Genomic DNA, 23,167 nt, shown 5'->3' on the forward strand with positions numbered 1-23,167 from the left:
AGTTTATAGTTAATATTTATTATTAAACTTTTTAATTTACCTATAGGTTACATATATTACTTAATATCTATCAAATATTACATTGAAAATGTATCAATGTATCTTGGACTCTACGAATAGTTGTAAGGCTGCTTGCTCAAACCTGTTCTTATTTTATGCAAAATTCCAAAACATCATTTATCCAGAGTCCTAGGCCACAACCAATCATAAGAAGCAGATTGAAAGATAGAAGAAAAAGTTTCAAAGAGGCTGGTATGAACCGATATCTATACAGAGAACAACTAATAAATTAATCCATAAAATCTAGTCTCAAGGGTCTCAAAATTATTGCCATTTGGCATAGGAGTTATTATTTAATATTGGAAAAAATGGGCCAGCCCCTTCCAGGTTTTTGGACCACCATGGAATATAATAACTGACTTTCATTTGGCAACCACGAGTTATCATGCTCAGGAGGCACCGTTAAATTGACAAAGAAAGATGCAGCACATTTCAGAAAAAATCTCAACTCAAGTTGTTAAAGTAAAGGCTGCATGTTCAGTGTCTGGAGGTGATGCCCCCTTCAGTCTGCACAGAGTTATACTGCCTGCTTCACTTTTTGGGTCACCTGCCTCGTTCCTGAAGGCATTTCAGTTTTTGAATCACCGATTAGCAACCTTTATAAAGGTTGCCAAGCCTGCTGACCCCGTTTTTCTGGCATCGACAAACAAAAGAGGGCTATCTGTGGAGAGTGGGATTTGACAGGCGGATGTGGAGAGACAGAAGGATGCCCCAGGAAGAGAAAAACAGTATGAGTAAAGGCAGAGTCGTCATTTCTCATTCTTGACCCCTTACAGTCCTAATGGCTTGTGATTTATTTGGGATGTTCTCCCTCTGTGCCTCCTATAGCGCCACATGGAATCAGTGCCAGTTCCCTTGGCAAAATGAACACATAGCTGAAGTAGCTGTGGTGCCTTTGACATCCCTTTTGGCAGCTTTCCTAGTTTCTGACCTTGCATCCACCCAGTCTCCTGATGCTTGGGGTATCACCCTACACTATCTTCTGCAGCTGAAGCTCATCCAGGTTTATTCTGTACAAATTGCCTACAATGCCAAAATCAAATCTTTCTCTTCCTAAATCCCTTCACTACACCAACCGTAAATTAATTAATTCAACAACGAATGGTGACCAATATAATACGTTTCTATGCTTTCCATGCAACTAAGCTCAACTAGATATTAAAAAGAGAGTAATTGAATTATTCAACTAGAATAAACCACCCTAAATTGCAAATGACTTGTTTATTATTGAGGAATTCTCTCAAGGGCTTTCCATAAGGTTTTTGGTAGAATATAGGGAAGAGATGTTTTTGAGCACCCTTCTCAGCAACAATGGGCAAAATTGCAAAGTTTATCGTTAAAGTAAGAAAATAGTGAATCTTTTTTATTGTTTGTATAATGATATTAATTATGTGAGTTATAAATACAATAGTTGCATTGTAAGATGGTATATAACACACCATATTCACACAAATACATTTAACATTGTTTTTATGTCGTAAAAATGTATCAATGACTCTGAGTCAGGTGATTCCGGTCTCAGTTCTTGCTTTGCCATTAGGTAGATCGGTGACCCAAGTTGTTTGGCCTTGTTTGGTCTTGACTTTCTATTTGTTACTTTGTTTTCTGTCATCAAATATAAATGCAGTATAATAGTGTGTCATGGGTAGATACATAGCAGGATTTGACACCCTAGTCTGTCACTTACAAGCTGTAGGTTATTTACTTAGCTTCTTTAGGTCTCAGTTCTCTCATTCATAAAATAGGAGTAAGGTTAACAGCATCATGCTTAAAGGATTCTTGAGATGGTTGAAATGGTATTTGCAAAGCCCTTGGCATGATATTTACCTAGGACATGGTAAACACGCAAAAGATTTGTCTTTTATTAACTGAGGAGACACACAAATAAACACATACAATGAGAGACATATTTTTTAAAATCTCCAATGCTTCTTTCGGTTTGATTATTTTATACCTATAGTCTTGATTTTCTCTACTTTTCATCATAGTTTCTCTAAATCTTCTCTAAGACATATACAGAGATATAAAATAGTAAGTTTTGTAAAACGTATCATGTGACTCGAAACATGTTACTGGAGTTGATAAGATTTCAATACTCTTATTTTAAAATAGAGATGTCTCTAGTCTAAATCCCTTCGGATCTAGCCTAGTTTATTTTGGGCTGACCTACACTTCTAATGGCCATGACAAAAGGCCTGCTCTAACAGGGGTAGGATGAGCCTTGGTCCTAAAAAATGATTGAGTGACTTGGGAATAGAATTATGGCATATAAATGACAGCTTTAGCTTTAAAATTTATTGAGTGGATGTTGGTTACTTTGGTCTTAAAAGTGTTTCTAGAATTTTCATGCCAGGAAGAAATAATTGAGATTTTACATAATTGCTATTCTAACAAAAGTCCTTATAAACCATGGGCTGCTTTATGCGGAAGTGCTTAACTGTCTTTTATATTTTCTAGGGGGTTTCCTATAAATATAATTTTGTGATAAATCTGTTTTTGCTGATTAAGAGAAATGATATAGTTCCTTATTTGCCCTGGGAAAAGAAAGAATTGAGCCAAAGGTAGACATCTGATAAGGGAAAGCCTCCAGGGGCATATTAGGGAGTTTCCATCAAGATTCCAAAATTCCTAGGGGAAGCTGAAGTGATAGGATGATGTTCAGCAGGAACGTTTTCTTGTTTGGGTTTAGTGGATGTGCTTGCAGATAATTCAGAGGCCTGAAAACTACTACAGGTGGATAGGAATCTTAGAAGGGGAAAACATATCTCATTCATTGTGAACGCAAAAGGGAGGGGAGCGAGGTTAATGGGCCAGAATTGGTCACGGGCAAAATATTCACGATGTTGCTGAAATCCCCAGTTTCTTCATGCAAATGTGTCTACCCCACTGTTGCCTCTGCCACTTTGAACTCTTTAACATTGGCAAAATTTACATCTATATACTGGAATCAAAACAGTCTGTACATTTCTCTAAACGCCGCTCAACATAACCCCTTTTTGTTTGTGCATAGTCCATAAAGAAGTCAATACAGCTCTGTAATTTATTGAGACGTCAGCCCCACAAACTTAGTTGGAGCCTGGAAAGACAGGCTACAGCTTCTTTCTCCCTTTTTACAGATGCATTGACCTCACGCAGGGAACACTTCAAGGAGTTTTGTTTGGATGATCAATACATTTCTATATTTATAAGCCTAATCAGAGCCCATCTGCTTTTCTGCTAAAGTACTACTCAATGAAAGAGTCACATAATCAAAATTATAAACTTCATTGCATTGATTTTTTTGTTCTACTTGTTACTCAGACCACAAAAATAATTAAATATTTTCGTTTTAATAACTACGACTTGACACAAAATCATTTCTTTGGGAAATAGTTCCCTAACGTCAGGACTATGGCATCTTATACTCCCAGTCCTACCATTTCTCATTCTAATTATTAGACTTTAACAGGTCCAAGACTTGTTTTAAATGCTCTCGTCTCGAAATTTAACAGCTGTTCCCCTGGCCGTATATAGAAAGCCAGTCAGCCGCCTTGAACTGACCTCGATGGCGCAGTCACCCAGAGCCAGATCTCCACCGGAGAGACTCTAGCTTTACATTAATAAATACTGCAGGGTCATCTATAAATATGTGCATTTCACCACGTTTCACCTGCTGTAGTTTTGCTGAGGCAAGTGCCTGCTGCCCTTATTCATGTAGCAGCAAGCACCTTTGGAACTTAAACCACTTTTCTTTCGTTAAGAGGTGGGGATAGCAGAGCCAGTGGTGAATGTTTCACTGGTTCCATCAAAGTGTGGGAGAGACTTCAAAGAGAAATGAGGAGGATTAGCCTGGAGGAAACATAACACAATGGAAATGACATCTCACAATGAAGATGGCAGGCCAGCCTTTAATTTGTGATGTGTTCAGCCAATGCATCTTTCCGTAGTATACAGCTGATCATTTCACTTCACACTGGCCTATGCACATTTATTCACGGTTTGTAGAGAGGGTGTCCGTGTGGATGTAACTAGATCACTTCTACCTGCACATCCAAGCCACTGCCTCTTCTGCTGGCATTTTCTCTATCAAGGCAGCTTTTCCATTTAGAGCGATGAACTGGACCTGAAGGCACCTAAATGCTTAGCAGTTTCACTTTGTATTTGAACATGCTCTTAGGTTAATTTAGACCATATGGTGTCTTTGCTTGGCAATAAATATATCCTGTCTGACTTTTAGGCTTTCTCAGCTGTGGGATTTCTGAATCACAATCTACAGTTCTACCTGGCTTTCTTAAACTCTTCAGAGGCACAAATCAATCAGCGTTTATTTTCTCATGGGCGAATTACCAGTCTGCAGAAAATCAAAACAGTAGGTGTTGAGAATCAATATCCTAATTTTAATTTTTAATAGGAAAAATTAGTCACAAGTGCCTTATCATTTTAGTTGAGCAACTTTATCATTTTAGTAGAGACATATATATAATAGCAGTTGTTTCCATCTTGACATTTACAAAGATTTTTCTGTGTATTGTTCTAGTCAACATTCTTAGTATCTTAATATTACACCAACAGGCAAAATTTATATTTTAATAATATATATAAAATGAATTTGCTATTGTAAGTAAACTTATGAATGGTGACCAACTCCATAAAGCTAGAAATTCACTGTCAATTTTCCAGATACCAAAAAATATCTTATTTGTTTTTCTTTATGGGATGTGTGTGGTTTTTGCAAAATCTTTCCACAAAGTCAGTCTTTGAGGCCCTAAGACAGTGAAACAAAATGAATTCCAATAATAGCACACCACAGCAATGAGTTTCCCGTAAATATAGCTAAAACTCTGATTATGAAGACATGCTTAAGTCTAGCTAGCATAGACCTTGAAGCTTAATATGCAACCTTATTTTCAAAAACTATGGAAATTGTAATTTCAGAGTGGAAGTCTTTTTGTAGAAGCCTTCAAGATATGACTCAAGATATGTCAGGACATGCATAGTGACAAAGAAAGTGGTGTCATCTGAAATGATCAGGAGTCTGAGCGGTCATTTAAGCCACAATATAAATTTTATTTCCTCTGCATCATCTTCACTCTCTACAGCACTTGGCTAACCTATAATGGGATAGCTCAATATCTCCTAAGACAGCTCACTTCATATTGAAATAGCTTTCACTGTTCAATACAATATCGATCTTGAATCTAACACTGTTGCACATAGTTATTGGTCTTAGGTCCCAAATAGACTCCTTGGAGTCAAGTTTACTCCTGTTTCTCATGAACAGACAAAATATTTGCCTCAACTTTATATGTCCCTTAGGTTTTAGACTCAAAGGAATTGTTAGGCCTATAGAAATAAATCTGGAAATACTGTGTATAGCAGTGAGAGTTGAAGTCCTATGAATTAATGAGTTCTCAAAGATAAAGCATTAAACAGGAATAGAAAATATCATACTGTCATGTAGAATGTTATGTGGGGTATAAATACATATCTTAGAATGATTTAATCATCCCGCACATACATAATACATTTTTACCCTAGAAATCCCAAATATCTTCACTAGGCAAACTGTTTCCATGCTTTGTCAGTATTTACTGCTGTTGTAACTTGGTGTGTCAACTGCTGAAATATACGTGTGTGTGTGTGTGTGTATTCATTATATGCATGTGGATATCCGTTATATACATACACATATATACATATAAACACACATATATATATATTCATTATATACATACAGACATATGATATGACATAATACCTAACAGTGGAATGCTACTGTCTTTTTAATCTGAAAATACAGCATGTACAATTCCCCCATGACCAAAACCCTTAAATATTCAACTCTAGTATATAATTAATGGTTAAATCTCACTTAATTGTATCATGTATTAGTTTTATTTGACCTTTCCTGTATTAGAAGTTGCTTTTATAAGCTGCTATAACAATGAAAACAAATGCTATAGCAGCTCAAATACAATCTAAGAATCTCTCTCTTTTACTTTGACAGCCTGGCCAGTCCAGGCTGGAAGAACAACTCTGCTTCACGAAGTTTTTCAGGGCCCGGGTTCCTTCTATGTTGTTACTCTGTCATAACCCACAGTATACTGTTCTCATCCACACAATTTAAACTGGCTCACCAACAGCACATCTACACTCCACTTCTCAGGATGGGAAAAAAAAGTAGAGAGACAGCAATTTCATTTTAAGTGGCATGACTCTGAAATTGAACGCATCATTTGATTCACACACCACTGGCCGGTATTTCATGACACGCGCACATCCATCTGTGAGGTGGCTAGGAGAAGTTCCTCTCTCTGCGGCCACGTGTCAGCTAAAGCTTGTGGTGTGGGGGAGGCAGGAAGGGGAGTTGTATCATTTGAATTAAAAAGGAGATAATTTATACTGGAGGAGGATTAGCAAACTCTTCCATTATTCCCTTGGAAGATTTAGGATAATTCTAATTTCTTTCACTATTGATATTCATCCTAAAACCAGAATTTATAACTTTGATTAAAGCACTAATCATATGCAAATCAAAATGGAAAATTTAAGATGATTACAAGTAAAGAACATTTTTGTTTTTAACAAAGAAAAAAAACCATGCTGAAATTAAATATTTTGTCTGAACTTTTGTGGACATCTATGATTTCTTAATTATTTCCTTAGGACAAAATTTCAGATGCATAATTGCTGCATCAAAGAGAATGTAATCTTCAGGCTTTTGACATATATTACCAAAAATTCCTCCAAAACCCTGTATGAATTTATACTCCAATCAAAAATGCTAGAATATGTTTGTTTCAATCTTTTTGTAAAGAGCTTTATTGTGGTGTAATTTATATACCTTAAAAGTCACCCATTGGCATTTACATTTCAGTGACTTGTAGCAGATTTATGCAGTTCTGTAACCATCCCCACAACAGAAGAACATTTCCGTCACCCTAAAAGATTCACTCCTGCCCATTTGTAGCGAATCCGTGCTCCCACTCCCAGCCCCGGGCAAGTACTGCTTTCGGTCTCTGAGATTTGCCTTCTTTAGACATTTCCTGTAAATGGAATCATCTAACACATAGTCTTTTGTGTCTAGTTTCTTCTCCTATTTGATAATGCATTTGAGGTTTATCTGTGTTACAGCGTGTCTCCATAGTCTGTTTGTCATTACTGCTGAATAGTGTTCCCTTGCATAAATACGACGCATTTTGTTTATCATTTCACAAGGTGGTGGATATGTGGATTGTCGACAGTTTTTTTGCACTTATGTATAATAAATATCTATGGACATTTTTGTTCGTTTTTGTATGAACATAGGTTTTTATTGTTTCTCTCAATCTTGTGAGAGCCATTTTAATACATCAGTTTTAAGAACTGTGAGAATATGTAATTTTACTTGTGATATGAAAAAACAATAATTCCAGCATTTCTAAGAGTGGTGGAGTTTGTCCAGAAAGGGTATTTATTCAAAGTGACAGTTCACGTTCTAAAACTATTTCTATACTATAAAATTTTCCTGATTTTGTTCTGTTAGGAAGAGGCACTCTCTATTGGTTAGACTCAGAAGAGGTGATAGTCATCTTTCCTAAGCCCTTGGCATACACTACATTATTCAATAAAGTGTTAAAAATTATTGCATTCTGATTTATATGAGCAACTGGCATTTTATTTTTGTATTTTAAATTCATATACCCATTCAACAAATGTTTATTGACCACCTACAATGTACCAGACACTGTGTTTGGAACCAAGGAAAAAAAATAGAATGGACTATGGCCCTTGCCTTCAAGGAGGTTTACAAACTAAGGAGGCAATCATAGTACAATGGTATTTATGAAAGGGTAGATACTATCTACAAAAAACCTAATTTAAACAACTTAGATCTACAAAAAGAAAACCTAACTCAACTTCAGGAGGTCTAGGAAGCATCGCCAGAAGAAGGAACATACAAGCTGAGACTTGAAGAAAGGCTGAGTTATCTAAGAAATAGGATGAGAAAATCAGTCCAAGAGGGAAGGATAAAGTATGCAAAGGCCTTGAGTCAAAAGAATCCAGTATCTCTAAGGAAATACCGATAATTTTTATGGCCTAAGCAAAGCTTTTGAAAGGGCAATAACAACAGAAGGAGCTGGCGAAGCAAATGGGGGAAAATCATGAAAGGATTCACAAGCCACATTAAAGACCTGTAAGCCAAATCTACTTTCACTGAAGTCACCAGTGTCCTGGATTATTTCTGTTCATAGCAGCAGGTTCAGCTACAACTTAACATCCTTAAGGAAACTGTTTCTGGGCCTTGAAACCATGAGGGCCCATGATACAGGGTTTCACTCTTTCACAGCACCCTAAAACCCTCCTGTAGAATTTAAGAGTTAGACATAAATAGTAGTTCTGTGTCCCTTAATAGAATGCAAGCTCTTTAAGGCATGTGTTCAGTTCACCACTATTTTAGTATTATTCTACATTCACTTGCTTATAAAAGGCTTTCAACAAATACGTGTTGAATCAAGGAAAGAAAGAGCTTACTCTTTATCATATAGATTGAAATAGTGAATAGGCCCTAATGATTTTTTATGGGTTTTTTTTTTTTTTTTGGTGAGGAAGATTGGCCCTGAGCTAACATCTGATGCCAATCTTCCTCCCTTTTTTTTATTTCCAAAAACCCCAGTACATAGTTGTATATTCTTGTTGTAAGTTATTCTAGTTCATCTATGTGGGATGCTGTCACAGCATGGCTTGATGAGCAGCATGTAGGGCTGTGTCAAGGATCCAAACCAGTGAACCCTGGGCTGCCGAAGCAGAGCACATGAACCTAACCACTCGGCCATGGGGCCAGCCCCAGACCTGATGATTTTTCAGCATATTTTTCCTTTGAAGTGGTCACTGCTTTGTGGAGAATGGCCTGAAGAAAGAGGGCAAGACTGGATGTAAGAGGACAAGTTAATATTATGGATGATTTATTCAGAGCCAATGTCCTGAGTGCTGCCTGTATTTTATACCTGCTACTTGTCACAACTCTGTAAAGTAGATCCTATCACCATTTTCATTTAAATCAAAAACTGAGGCTCAGACTAGTCAAGAAATTGCCTAAAATCACACACAGTGTAAGTGTAGAGGCAGGATTCAAACCCTAGAATTCTGATTTTATGGATTATACTAATCACTATGCTCTACTGACCTGAATTAAGATGGCTTTCCTTTAGAGGTGGAGGTAATGAAAAGAAGAAACTTCTAAGCAAAGAGAAGAATAGCAAAAATTCTGCACTGACAAGAGTATATGGGAGATTCAAATTTCACTGAGTTGGCTATGTTGGGATGCCACAAGGTGTCACGAGGACTAGAACAAGATCAAGCTGGAAAGGTGGACAAGCCAGATGCATAGGTTCCTTCTATAAGCCAGTGGCAAGAGTTTGGCTTTCATCCCAAAAGCAATGGGAACCTAATGAAAGATTTTTGGAAGACAGTGTAACAATCAAATGTGTAGTTGGACAAAAACACTGAGAATGAGGGGCTGGCCCCGTGGCCGAGTGGTTAAGTTCGTGCGCTCCGCTGCAGGCGGCCCAGTGTTTCGTTAGTTCGAATCCTGGGCACTGACATGGCACTGCTCATCAGACCACGCTGAGGCAGCGTCCCACATGCCACAACTAAAGGAACCCACAACGAAGAATACACAACTATGTACCGGGGGTCTTTGGGGAGAAAAAGGAAACAATAAAATCTTTAAAAAAAAAAAGAAAAAGAGAAAAGAAAAACACTGAGAATGAAAATTGGTGAATGGATTTGGGGAGAGTGGGAGAAACTGGCACAACTAGAGATATGCAGATCAGTTAGGAGGTTGTTCCAATTATGTGGGCAAAGGATACCAATTTCCTGGACAATAACGGCGGTAGCGTAGGTGGAAAGAAGTGGATATATCTGAATATATTTAGAGGAAATATTTAGATACCAAAGGCAACAGACAGATCACTCTGAAGAGCAGGAAGAGATGGATTTGGATAGCAAGTAACGCATATCTCAGAAAAAAGAAACATTTCTATTTTTTCCAAAAGAAAGAGGAAGAGCTTTGGTACAGATTCAGGTAAATAAGAATATTGTGGTAGGAAATTAAAGAAAAGTTATTGGATTTTATTTGCTCTGTGAAGTAGAGGGTTATGTCATCCGCTGAGAGTGGTGGGCAGATGAGGTTCTAGGTAACTCAGAAGGGTCAAGAACCGGAGTACAGCTGCCTCACAGAGTACCGTTTAACACCTACACAATCTATTTTATGATGATGAGGTAAGAGTCACAGACGTATCCTAAAGGATAAACTATTCTATATGCCTTCTTGGAGGAACATTCAGTATTATAAATATGCCAATTCTTGTTCTGAATTTCAATTAGTAAAATCACAACAAAATGCCAACAGGACTTTGATCCAGAAAAAATAAAAGATCTAAGTTAATATGGAAAAATAAAGATGCAAAACTAGAAAAAATACTTAGTTGAATTTGAAAACATAATATAAAGCAATAGTAAAGAAAGCATGAAAAGAGTAAAATAGAACAAAGAGTACAGAAGAGGTTATATATATTTATATGTATGTATATAAAACTATATATAAATACATATGTGCGTGTGAATTTAATACGCTTAAGAGCAATTTTGCAAACAGATGGTGAAAATTGATTTTGCAATAAGTGGTTTTAAAATAGCTGCATGGTCAATGGTCATTTTGGAAAGTAAATAGATTGAACCGCTATTTCATTCCTTACACTGAAACAAATTCAAAATGAATGACAAATATAAATGTATGCAAAAATTATATGTGAACAAAAATAAATAAAATTAAAAATATATTGGAGAACAGATGGTAATTATGATATAAACCCCATAAAACATAAAAATTTAATGGATTTGACCATGTAAAACTAAAAACTATCTGGATGGCAAAATAAAACCACAAACTATGTTAAAAGAAAAACAACAAACTGGGGGAAAAATATGGTTACATATATCAAAGATGAAGCCTAATTTCCTTCATATACAAAAAGGTCCATGAAAATAATACTTCCAAAAAATAACACTGTAAAAAATGGATAAACGGATATTGAACAATTTCACTTAAAAAATACAAATAATCCTTAAACATATGAAAAGGTGCATAATGCCACTCATACAAGTCAGAAGAGAAATGCAATCAAAGTCACAATTATATTAAGTTTTCACCTACTAGATTGTGTTGCAAATTATGCAATAAAATGGACGTATTATCTATTACTGATGGGAATATAATTTAGTACAACTTCAGTGGGTAGAAATTTGATAATGTCAAAATTTTAAATGTACACATTCTGCTGGGTTTAATTCGAAAAGTATATTTTTATATATGAATACGTATAGATATGCATATATATACACATAAAATACACATGAAATATGTTTATTGCAGTATTTTATAACAAAGCAAAGTTTTATTTTGTTTTGTGGTAAAACATTGGAAACAAGCTAATTGTCCATCATAAGATAACTGCCTAAATAAATTATGGCATATTTACAGAGTGGAGTACTAAGAAGCTATTTTAAAAATGAGACAGATGCAGAAAAACCTCCATGTTGTTTTTACGTAAAAAACTATCTTGCATATATTGTATCCCCATCTGTGTAAAAATTTTCTACATATCTATCCTCCATCTATCTATCTACCTAGCTATCTGTCTATCTATATTTGTAAATGAATGGGTAATTTCTCCAAGAGAACAAAAGAAACTGCTAATGGTGTTTACTTCCAGGGAGAAAAAAATGAATGCTTGAGAGACATAGTTTGAAGATAATTTGATTCTCTCACAAACTTTATTCTATTTTTAAAATACATTTTGCCAACTACCAAAGTGTGTTTTGCTCTCTAGAAGACTATTTAAAATTAACTAAATTCCAACTCCAATACATGAAATTTTAAATATTTGGCTGGAAAACTTTACACTTAGCATATATTTGGCTTCCAGTGAGGTATTAGAAGTTAAGGTGAGAGCACAGAGTTTTGAATATTATTCTTGTGGTCAAGGTCGTTGCAGAAAACAGATATTGCAATAAAATTAGGACAATTTAAGAAATGTTTAATAAAGAGATGTTTCATAAAGATGTTGGGAAATCTTAGGGTAAGTGCAGTAGTCTATAGCTAGAAATAACAGGCCTGAGTTACCTCCCTCAGGTTAAAAGTGCAAGGGGAGAAAGCATTATCAGAAAACAGAGATGTGGGACTTCTGGAGGGGGTCCTTCAGTAGGAGCTCAAACTGTTTATCAAGCAGTATAGGCTAACTAAGCAACTTTTCAGGGAGAGAGCTGGGAGAATAAACCCCTCACTGTCCCCCTTCCTTCTGGTCTTTTGCTAGTACTCCCCATTGGCCAACAGAAGACAAAGAAATGCACTGATACAGTCAGCCTCCTATGACACCAGGAAAGATAGAGTGGGATGGAGAGTGGATCTGGAAGCGTAAATGGATGCTAATCTGAACAATATTAAAGCTGGTTCTGATTCCAAGCCCTACAAAAAGTTATCAATTTTTTGACCTTGAGTAAGTCAATTTACTGAGTCTTAGATATCTTTACATTTTACATCAGTTAAGGTCCAGTTGAGAAACAGAAACTTCATCAATAATTTGAACAAAAGAATTTGATATAAAGAATTAACTAGTTAAAATGTGAGTAACTACTAAACTGAGTAAAAGAAGATTCTAAAGGGGACAGAAATAGCAAAAGCAGGAAGCAGCTACTACCTCAAGTGTTGAGGGAGAGTGAACAATGAAAGAATTAAAAAAGAAGATATACTAGCAATGAATAAGTATAATTTTTAATTAAAAATACAATACCATTTACATTAGTGCTTCAAAATTGAAATACTTAGGTACAAGTCTAAGAAAATAGGAACAAGATCCATATGAAGAAAACTATAACAATTTGATGAATGAAATAAAAAAAGTAAATAAATGGAGAGATATTCCATGTTCATAGATATGAAAACTCAATACTGTTAAGACGTCTGTTCTTGTCAATGTGATCCATAGATTCAATGCAATCTCAATCAAAACTCCAGCAAGTTTTTTGTGAAAATCAGAAAAACGATTCCAAAATTTATATAGAGACGCAAAAGATACAGAATGGCCAACATAATGTTGAAGAAGAATAATGTCGGAGGATTGATACTACTCAACTTTAAGACTTCCTATAAAGCTACAGTAATCAAGACAGTGTGGCATTGACAAGACAGCAGACCTATAAACAGACCAATGAAGCAGAATAGTGAGTCCAGAAATAGACTCATATAAATATAAACAACTGATCTTTGAAAAAGAAGCAAAGGTAATACAATGGAGCAAAGATGATCTTTTGAACGAATGGTGCTGGAATGATTGGACATCCACATGCAAAAACATCAGTGTAGACACAGACCTTAAGCCCTTCACAAAAATGAACTCAAAATGGATCATAGACATAAATGCAAAACACAAAAATATAGAATTCCTAGACAATAACACAAGAAAAGCAAGATGACCATGGGTATAGTGAAGACTTTTCCCTTCCAATTGTTTTGTAGAGGTCATAATGATTTATAACATTGTGTAATTTCAGATGTACATTATTATTTATCAGTTTCTGTATACAATGCATTGTGCTTAGCACCAATAGTCTAATTTTTATCCATCACCATACTTATGTGCCCCTTCACCCCTTATGCCCACCCCCCAAACACCCCCTTCCCCTCTGGTAACCACTAATCTCTTCTCTTTATCCCTGTGTTTGTTGATTTTCCACATGTGAGTGAAATCGTTCCTTGTTTGTCTTTCTCTGTCTGGTTTATTTTGTTTAATATCATACCCTCAAGGTCCATCCATGTTGTTGCAAAAGGGATGATTTTGTCTTTTTTTAATGGCTGAATAGCATTCGATTGTATATATATACCACGTCTTCTTTATCCATTCATCAGTTGATGGGTACTTGAGTTGCTTCCACATCTTGCTGTTGTGCATAATGCTGAAAGGAACATATAGGTGCATAAATCTCTTGGAATTGTTGATTTCAAATTCTTTGGATAAATACCCAGTAGTGGGGTAGATGGATTGTATGCTATTTCTATTTTTATGTTTTTGAGGAATCTGCATACTGTTTTCCATAGTGGCTGCACCAGTTTGCATTCCCACCAGAAGTGTATGAAGGTTCCGTTTTCTCCTCATCCTTTCCAACATTTGTTATTTTTTGTCTTGTTAATTATAGCCATTCTGACAGGCATAAGGTGCTATCTCATTGTAGTTTTGATTTGTATTTCCCTAATAATTAATGATGTTGAACATCTTTTCACGTGCCCAGTGGTCATTATATATCTTTTTGGAAAAATGTCTATTAATATCCTCTGCCCATTTTTTGGTTGGGCTGTTTATTTTTTTGTTGTTGAGTTGTATGTATTGTTTATATATTTTGGAAAGTAACCCCTCATCAGCTATATGATTTGCAAATATTTTCTAACAGTTGGTTGGTTGTCTTTCTGTTTTGTTCACGGTTTCCTTTGTCTTGCAGAAGCTTTTAAGTTGGATGAAGTCCCACTTGCTTATTTTTTCATTTCCCTGGCCTGAGTAGACATGGTATTAAAAAAGACGCTTCTAAGACTGATGTCAGAGAGTGTACTGCCTATATTTTCTTCTAAGAGTTTTATGGTTTCAGGTCTTACATTCAAGTCTTTCATCTATTTGAGTTAATTTTTGTGTATAGTGTAATATAATGGTCTACTTTTATTCTTTTGCATGTGGCTGTCCAGTTTTCCCAACACCATTTATTGAAGAGACTTTCCTTTCTCCATTATATGTTCTTGACTCCTTGGTTGAAGATTAACTGTCCGTAGATGTGTGAAAATGATCATATTACCTAAATCAGTCTCTTGATTCAATGAAATCTCAATCAGAATTCCAATGACGTTCTTCACAGAAACAGAACAAAGAATCCTTAAATTTATATGGAACAATAAAAGACCCTGAATAGCCAAAGAAATCCTGAGAAAAAAAGAGCAAACCTTGAGGCATCACATTCCCTGACTTCAAAATATGCTACAAAGCTATAGTAATCAAAACACCATGGTACTGGCACAAAAACAGACACATAGATCAACGGAACAGAATTGAAAGCCCGGAAATAAAACCACACATCTAGTGAGGACTTTTTAAATACAACATCAAAGCACAAGAATAACTGATAAGCTAGACTTCATTAAAATTTAAAACTTCTGCTTTGTGAAAGACAATGTCAAGAGAATGACTAGACAGGCTGCATACTGGGAGAAAATATTTGCAAATGACTCGTCTGATAAAGAACTGTTATCCAAAGTGTACAACGGCCTCATAAAACTCAACAATAAGAAATAAACAACAACTTAATTTAAAAACAGGTCAAAGATCTTAAAAGACATCTCACCAAAGAAGATATACTGACGGAAATAAGCATATGGAAAGATGCTCCATATCATACACCATCAGGGAAAAGCAAATTAAAATATCCATGAAATACTGCTACACACATATTAGAATGGCTAAAATCTAGGACGCTGACAATGCTAAAGCCATTTTATAAGACAGTTTGGCAGTTTCTTACAAAGGTAAACATACTCTTGTCATATGACCCAGCAATTTCACTCCTTGGAACTTACCTAAAGGGGTTGAAAACGTATATCACCCCCAGAAAAATCTGTGCATGGATATGTATAGCAGCTTTTTTCATAATTACCAGAACTTGGAAGCAACCCATATGTCCTTCAGTGAGTAAGTGAATGGGCAAACAAACTGTGGTACATCTAGACAATGGAATATTATACAGTACTAAACTGAAAAGAGCTATCAAGCCATAAAAAAGACAGGAAGCAATTTTAAATGCATATTACTAAGTGAAAGAGGCCAATCTGAAATGGCTATGTATTTTATGATTCCAGCAATATGACATTTTGTAAAATGTATAACTATGGAGATAGCAGGGGTTGCCAGGGGGATGAGGAGGGATGAATAAGCAGAGCACAGAGGATTTTTAGGGCAATGAAAATACTCTGTATGATATTATAATGATGGATACATGTCATTATACATTTGTCCATACCCATAGAATATATAACACCAAGAGTAAACCCTAATGTAAACTATAGTCTCCGGGTGATTATGGTGTATCAATGTGGGTTTATGAATTGTAACAAATATACTGCTCCTGTGAGTGATGTTGACAATGGGGGAGAAAATTGTGTGGGGGTAAAGACTATATGGGAAATCTCTGCATCTTCCTCTCAATTTTGCATTGAACCTAAAACCTAAAACAAAAACCAAGATTTGGGCCCAGGAAACGTGACTTTCCCAAAAGCTCCCAAAAAGAAATGCTAAAATTTTAAGAGACTTATACCTAATTCATTGGAGGAGGAGCTCAATTAGTGTCTTTGACATGTATATGAAATTTATACCAGCAAAAATATACGTGTAATGAATTGCTAAATAAATTATCCAGGAAATAGGAAAAAAATTATAAGAGCCCAAAGTTGAGATTCAGATCTCTTTGGAGAAGGTATGGCTGCCACAGGAACAAGCAGATGGTCTAGGGAAAAGAAATTTTCCTGAGGGCATGGGCCAGAGCAGGTCCATGAGGGCATATGAGGTGGGCACTACCAAGCCTCCTACCTTTCTGTGCTGGCTCCTACACCAGAAGCCACACACTGAAGCAGAAAGGGAATCCTAGAATCATGGTGTCCATCCACTGACCTTTATTGACAGAGCACAACATTGAGCCAACTGGAAAAGAAGTGTATGCAGGGTCCAGCAACAGTAGCAAAAGTATGGGAAAGAAGGTGGATTTGAATTTGAGAGGCAATAAATTTATAACTGGCATGTGTATAATGAACATAACAAGAAAAATTTTAATTGATATCATTTAATAAACAATTACTGAGACATGGCACTTTAGTAAACATTTTATAAATATTATCTCATTTACTACTTACTGAAGCAGCATAATGTAATTACTATTGTACAAATTTTAAAGATAAAGTAAACAAAGAAAAATATTACTACTATCTTGATAGTGCTATTGTGAAAATACAGAGATGTTATACCTAAAATGCATAATATGCTGGCTGAAAAGTTCATCGTGGTCAATAAATTGGGAAGGGGAGGGGGAATGGGAGCAGGAGAGAGAGAGAGAAATTACATTACCTATTTTCATATTCACACAATGTACTTTAAAACATTTTTAAATGTGTTTGTAAATTGTCATTAATTACCTCTGTCCCACAGTGACAAATTTAGACCAACTTTACATAGGATCCATAGGTTATTAGAAGCCAGTGTGAGTTAATACAATGGAGGCCAAAAGGCAATGGAATGGTATCTTTAAAGTGCTGAAAGAAAAAAATAGAAGTGTCTAGGGGCCAACTCAGTGGTGTAGTGGTTAAATTCACACATTCTGCCTCAACAGCCTAGGGTTTGTGTGTTTGATTCCTGAGCACAGACCTAGAACTGCTCATCAAGTCATGCTCTGGTGGCACCCCAGATACAGAATAGAGCCAGATTGGCACAGATGTCAGCTCAGTGACAATCTTCCTCAAGCAAAAAGAGGAAGATTGGCAACAGATGTTAGCTCAGGGTCAATCTTCCTCACACAGAGAAATACAAAATAAATAAAAGTGTCTACCAAAATTCCATATTCAATAAAACCATCTTTTAAAAATGAAGTCAAAATGAAGACATACTTAAATAAATAAAAGCCGATAGAATTTGTGCCAAGAAGACTTGTTCTGTAAGAAAAGAAAAGGATGTTCTTTAAGCTAAGGTTAAATGACACCAGAAGAAAACTCAGATTTAAAAAAGGAAATATAGAGTATGGAAAGTAGAAAATATGTGATATTCTTATCTTAATTACTTTGAAAAACATTATTTACAACAAGAACTGTATTGTGAGGCTTGGAGTTTATAAGCAGGAAAACGTGAGAAGAAGATGTCTTACCTTGTAACAATTTTCTCACATTTTAAGTGCAATGCAACAATATTTACTCTAAGTAAAGAGTTACAAGATACTAATGTGAATTATAAACCCTGGAGCAGCATTAAATGCACAGCAATAACTAAAACGCTAAAGAGGTATTAAAATGGAATATTAAAAATTATTCAAGCAAAATAAAAGATGGCAGGATGGAAGGAACAAAGGAACAAAATCAGAATGGATAAATAAGAAATAATTTCTAAATAGTAAACCAAAACCAAACTATAACAGTAATTATATTAATGATATGGAAAACAGTAGTCCAATTAAAATACAGACATCATCAGATTGGACATTAATATGAGACCCAACTATATGTTTGCTAGAAGAGATGTACTTTAAAATTAAAGACTCAGATAGGTCAAAAGTAAAATTATAGGAAAAGATATGCCATTCATTTACTAAACATAAGAAATTTCACATGAAGAGATTTTTCATTAGAGAAAAAGCAGGTTTCAAGCCAAAAAATATTACCAGAGATAAACAAGGAACATTTGGAATGATAAAAGGTAAATTTATCATGAAGATCATAATCACTAATGTATATGCACCTAATAATAAACTTCAACGTACGTAAAGCAAAATTTGATAGTACTAAAGAGAGAGACAAATCCATGATCACACTGAAAATTTCAGTAACTGATGGAATATAAGGATATATTCTATTTGAACCACAATATCAGTCACTTTGACCTAGTGGGTTTTTATCAAATGCAATATCCAAAAACTACAGAATAGATTTTTTTCAAGAGCACATGAAACATTCACCAAGTTAGACCACATGCTAGGCCATAAAAATAAACATTGATAAATTTCAAATGATCAAAACATTACAAAGTTCTCAGACCAAAATAAATTTAAATTAGAAATCAAAAATAAGTTCTTAAAAATTGTCAAATACTTAGAATTTCAATAGAGGAATTCTTAAAAAATTCACGAGTCAAGATAAAATCCAACGGTAAATTAGAACATATTTCAAAATGAGTGATAATAAAAATATGTGTCAAAATATGGGGGATGCAACTATAAAAGTACTTAAAAGGAAAATTGTGGCCTTAAATGTTTGTTTCCCCGAATAAGCAGAGAAAAGAGAGTAAATTAACCTCCAAGTAAATATAAAAATAATAATAAAACAGACAGAATTTAATAAAATAAACATGCATACAAGAAGAACATTAACAAAGCTAAAAATTAGTTCTTTGAAGATTAATAGGTTCTTGGCAAAATGGAACAGATGAAAGTAAATGAAAATGAAAACTGCAAATATCAGGTATTAAAGAGTGCACATTAAATTATCATTAATTAAAAGAATAATGAGTATTATAAATAATTTATGCTAATGAATTTGACAGCCCAAAGAAAACATAAAAAGTGTCCTTGAAAAGTACAATTAATAAAAACTGACACCAGAAGAAATACAAAACTGAAATAGCCAACTACCTGAATTTGAATTTCCATGTAGAAAACTCTTGAACTCCATGGCTGGATAATTTCATACTTTTTCAGAAAATAGAAGAGGAGACAACAGTTGTCAACTTGTTTTATAAGACACGCATAAGCCTAACATCAAAGCCTGACAAGGACATTATCCCTCATGAACAAGGAAACTCTTAATAAAACATTAGCAAATTGAATCTAACAATATATAAAAGAGAGAAAACATCATTAACGAGTCATTTGTATCCCAGGAATGCAAGGTTGGCTCAACATTCAACAATCAATCTATATAATTCCCTATGTTAACAGAGTAAAAGAGAATAGCACTATCTGATCATCTGAAAAGATGCTGAAAAATCATTTGATAAAATTCAATACTGATTTTAAAGTTCTGCTTCAAAATCTTTTTCTAAGGAAATGCTATGAGAAATCTTTAGATAAAAGCTTTAGATCTACACAGAATAGAAACATAAACAGCTGAAAAAATAAAAGATAACTAACAATGATTTTCCACTGTCATCACAATTTCAGTATTGAGCTCATTCGGTTATTTTTTTATTGTAGTTTTCATGTTTAATATTTTCCATAGCTTCTATTTCTCTCTAAAATTTCAAGAATATAGGCTCTTACATTTTGGAGCAAGTTTTTCATAGTTCCTTTAAAGGCTTTGTCTAATAATTTCAACATTTGGGTTGTCTTGGGTTTGGCATCATTTAATTGTCTTTTTCCCTTGCAAGTCTTGACTTTCATAGTCTAGGAATTTTGGACTGTATCTCAGACATTTTAAAGTGCTATTTGACCCTGTTTTTCATGTGTTCAATTCAGAGGCCACGTCGATGTTCTCAAAGCTTTTGGTGTGCTGTTGAGGGTCAGATTTTTATATGTGTTGTTCAGTGTGAGATCAGGAGTTCCTGCATTGTTAACTTTTGGGGTTCACTTTCTTGAGTTGTCCCCTCTCTGTAATCTTCCCAACTCTCTCTGGTCATCTGTCCAGAAATCTAGGACTTTAGTTTCCTTGACCTGATGTGAACATGCAGTAACTATGCCTACTTCTGAGGCCAAGTGATAGAAGGATAGAGAAAGTTATCACCTCCATCACCACCACTCTTCAGGCAACAGTTCATTCAGTCAGGGAGATTCTTCTCCCTCAGAGTTTTAGGTGCTTACCTGGCTGCCATTGTCATTGCTGTCATGATAGGATTACAGCTTTAAAACTGACGATAGTCTAGGGTTGGGGCAGGAGAAACACAAAATAATGACTGAGGATTTTTTCCTATTTTCTCCCTGCATTAGGCTCTCTTTTCTTGATGCCCCAACCAAAAAGAGAGGGCTTCTTTTGGAGCTCTTTCTGTCTGCACAATTCAAGAATTCAAGTTCCTGTTGAGTTCAGGATGGGAGATATGGTAAGAAAACAAAAACAAAAGCAAACAAAACAGAAAACTCATGACAAGATCAATCCCACTTCAAATTCTGGTTTCCTTTCCCAATTTGCCTGCTGTAGTTTATTTTTCAAAGTCTTTAGGGAGTTGATCCATGCATTCTATGCAGGGAAGACACATGATTTATACACAATCAAATGTGCTTATACCATTTAACTGGAACAGAAATCTCTTAGCCATTTTCCAAAACAAAATCAATATCCTTCAGAGTTTCAGATGTTAAAACAATTGTATTAAGATTTATAATTTTTATGGGTGGTCTTGTTTTCCATTATACTTAATTTTCAAAATTGATTTATATACCTTTTTTTAAATTTAAGTGATGCTGTTTGATTATTAATGAAGTAAAGCATCTAATTATGGTTAAGTAATCTCTTTTTGTTTTGGATAAGGAAGCTTCACATTCAGTTTTGATCAGGACTCATTCATTTTGCTGTTATAGTTTAGTCACTAAATATTTTATGGTTAAATTGTAGAGATACCTTGAAGAGCTATCTGTTCCTTTTATAGTAGTTTCTTTTCAACAGGGTAAATTCTATCAAATGCCATTAGAAATATACTGGATTAGAAAAGTAGACATAACCTCCAAGACAGAGATAAGGAATGCAAGAACCTCAAGATTTTCTAACTTCCCCTGACTGTCATCTTGTCTTTCTTTCACCACAGCGATCAGTGGCGAAAAGCTTAAATGGAAAGTCCTGGACTGATTGTCTTCAGAGGCAGCTATGCAGGCGGGTTGGAGGTTGGGTGTCTGGGTAGATTTTGTCTATTGCTGCAGCAAAACTTAGCAGAAAGGCAAGTGTGGGTGATGGCAGTTCTTGAAGAAGTAGAAATCAAGCTGAGCATCTGTGGCAAAAGAAGAAAAGCAGAGAGAGTAGGCAGGGCCTGAAAAGAAGATGTGGGGCTTACCCATTGGAAAGCTCTTCATGAGCTTCACTCGCTAGTCACTAGTCTAGAAATACATGGTTTTCTTAACATATTTAATTTCACGGTGTTAAAAAAGAGGAAACTTTAGCATACAAAGGAGAAAGAATGAAACAAGGGGGGAAAACGCGCTTGCTTTTCACTTCACTGGTTTGAAAGATATTAATTTATTCTAAAACTTACTTTATACTACTAGGTTTCTCGTACCTTATTATTTTAGTTTATGCATGGTTTGTCCCAATGAGAGCTAAAGCAGTACAAAATCAAGGGTGATTTGACTTTTATAAAATACTGTTATATTTTACTTGCAAAGACATTGTTTAAAATGACACCTGAAACCATTGGATCAGTTTACTGGTTAATATTAGAGAAAGATATCAAGATACTTTTCTTTTTCTGAAAAGCTTCCAGTCTAAAGCATAAAGTCGTATTTTTTTTTAGAGGAAAGCTTCTTTTATTTCTGCAGAATAAACAAAATATCATTTCTTTGCAAGGCCCTGTGATGTTTATCCAGCCTCTCAAATCTGTGCAGAGTATCCATTGCCAATTCTGCCCCCCTCAACTAAGCTGCCATTACCTTTGTTCTGGACATTCTTCCATTACATTTTCAATCATTTATTGTTTGATATCAGAAAGGATTATAATTTTTTAGCTAATTTTATAACCTATTATTTTACTGAAATCTTTGTTAAATTCTCTAATGGGCTCGTTTGTGTGCCCTAAATTCATGTGTTGAGGTCCTAACTTCCAGTATGTCAGAACGTGACTATATTAAGGCATAGGGCCTTTCAAGAGGTAATTAAAATAAAAATATTCATATGAATGAGCTGTAATCCAATATGACTGGTGGTCTTGTAAGAAGAAGAGATTAGGACAAAGACACAGAGTGGGGAATCATGTGAAGACATCAGAAGAAAAACTAAGAAAATAGGTTCTCAGAAAAACTAACCCTGCTGACAGCTTGAGTTCAGACTTCTAGTCCCCAGAAATGTGCGGAAATAAATTGCTGCTTTTAAGCTATCCAGTTTGTGGTACTTTGTTAGGGCAGCCCCTGCAAACTAACACTAAGTCTAATAATTTTTAACTGAGTTTTTTCAATGTCTAGGCTTTCCATCATATCATCTACAAATTCTTTCCAATTTTTGTGCCTATTATTTATTCCACTTGTCTGACTGCACTGGCTAGTATTTCCAGAGCACTGTTAAATAAAAGTGATATTAGTGTTTACCCTTGTATTCACTCTGCCTTTGTAGGAACATTAATCGTATTACTGGCCTTAGGTTTCATATAGGCTTTCTTTTAACATATAA

This window comes from Equus quagga, chromosome 7 (assembly GCF_021613505.1).
Source record: "Equus quagga isolate Etosha38 chromosome 7, UCLA_HA_Equagga_1.0, whole genome shotgun sequence".
In the NCBI taxonomy this organism is placed as follows: Eukaryota; Metazoa; Chordata; class Mammalia; order Perissodactyla; family Equidae; genus Equus; species Equus quagga.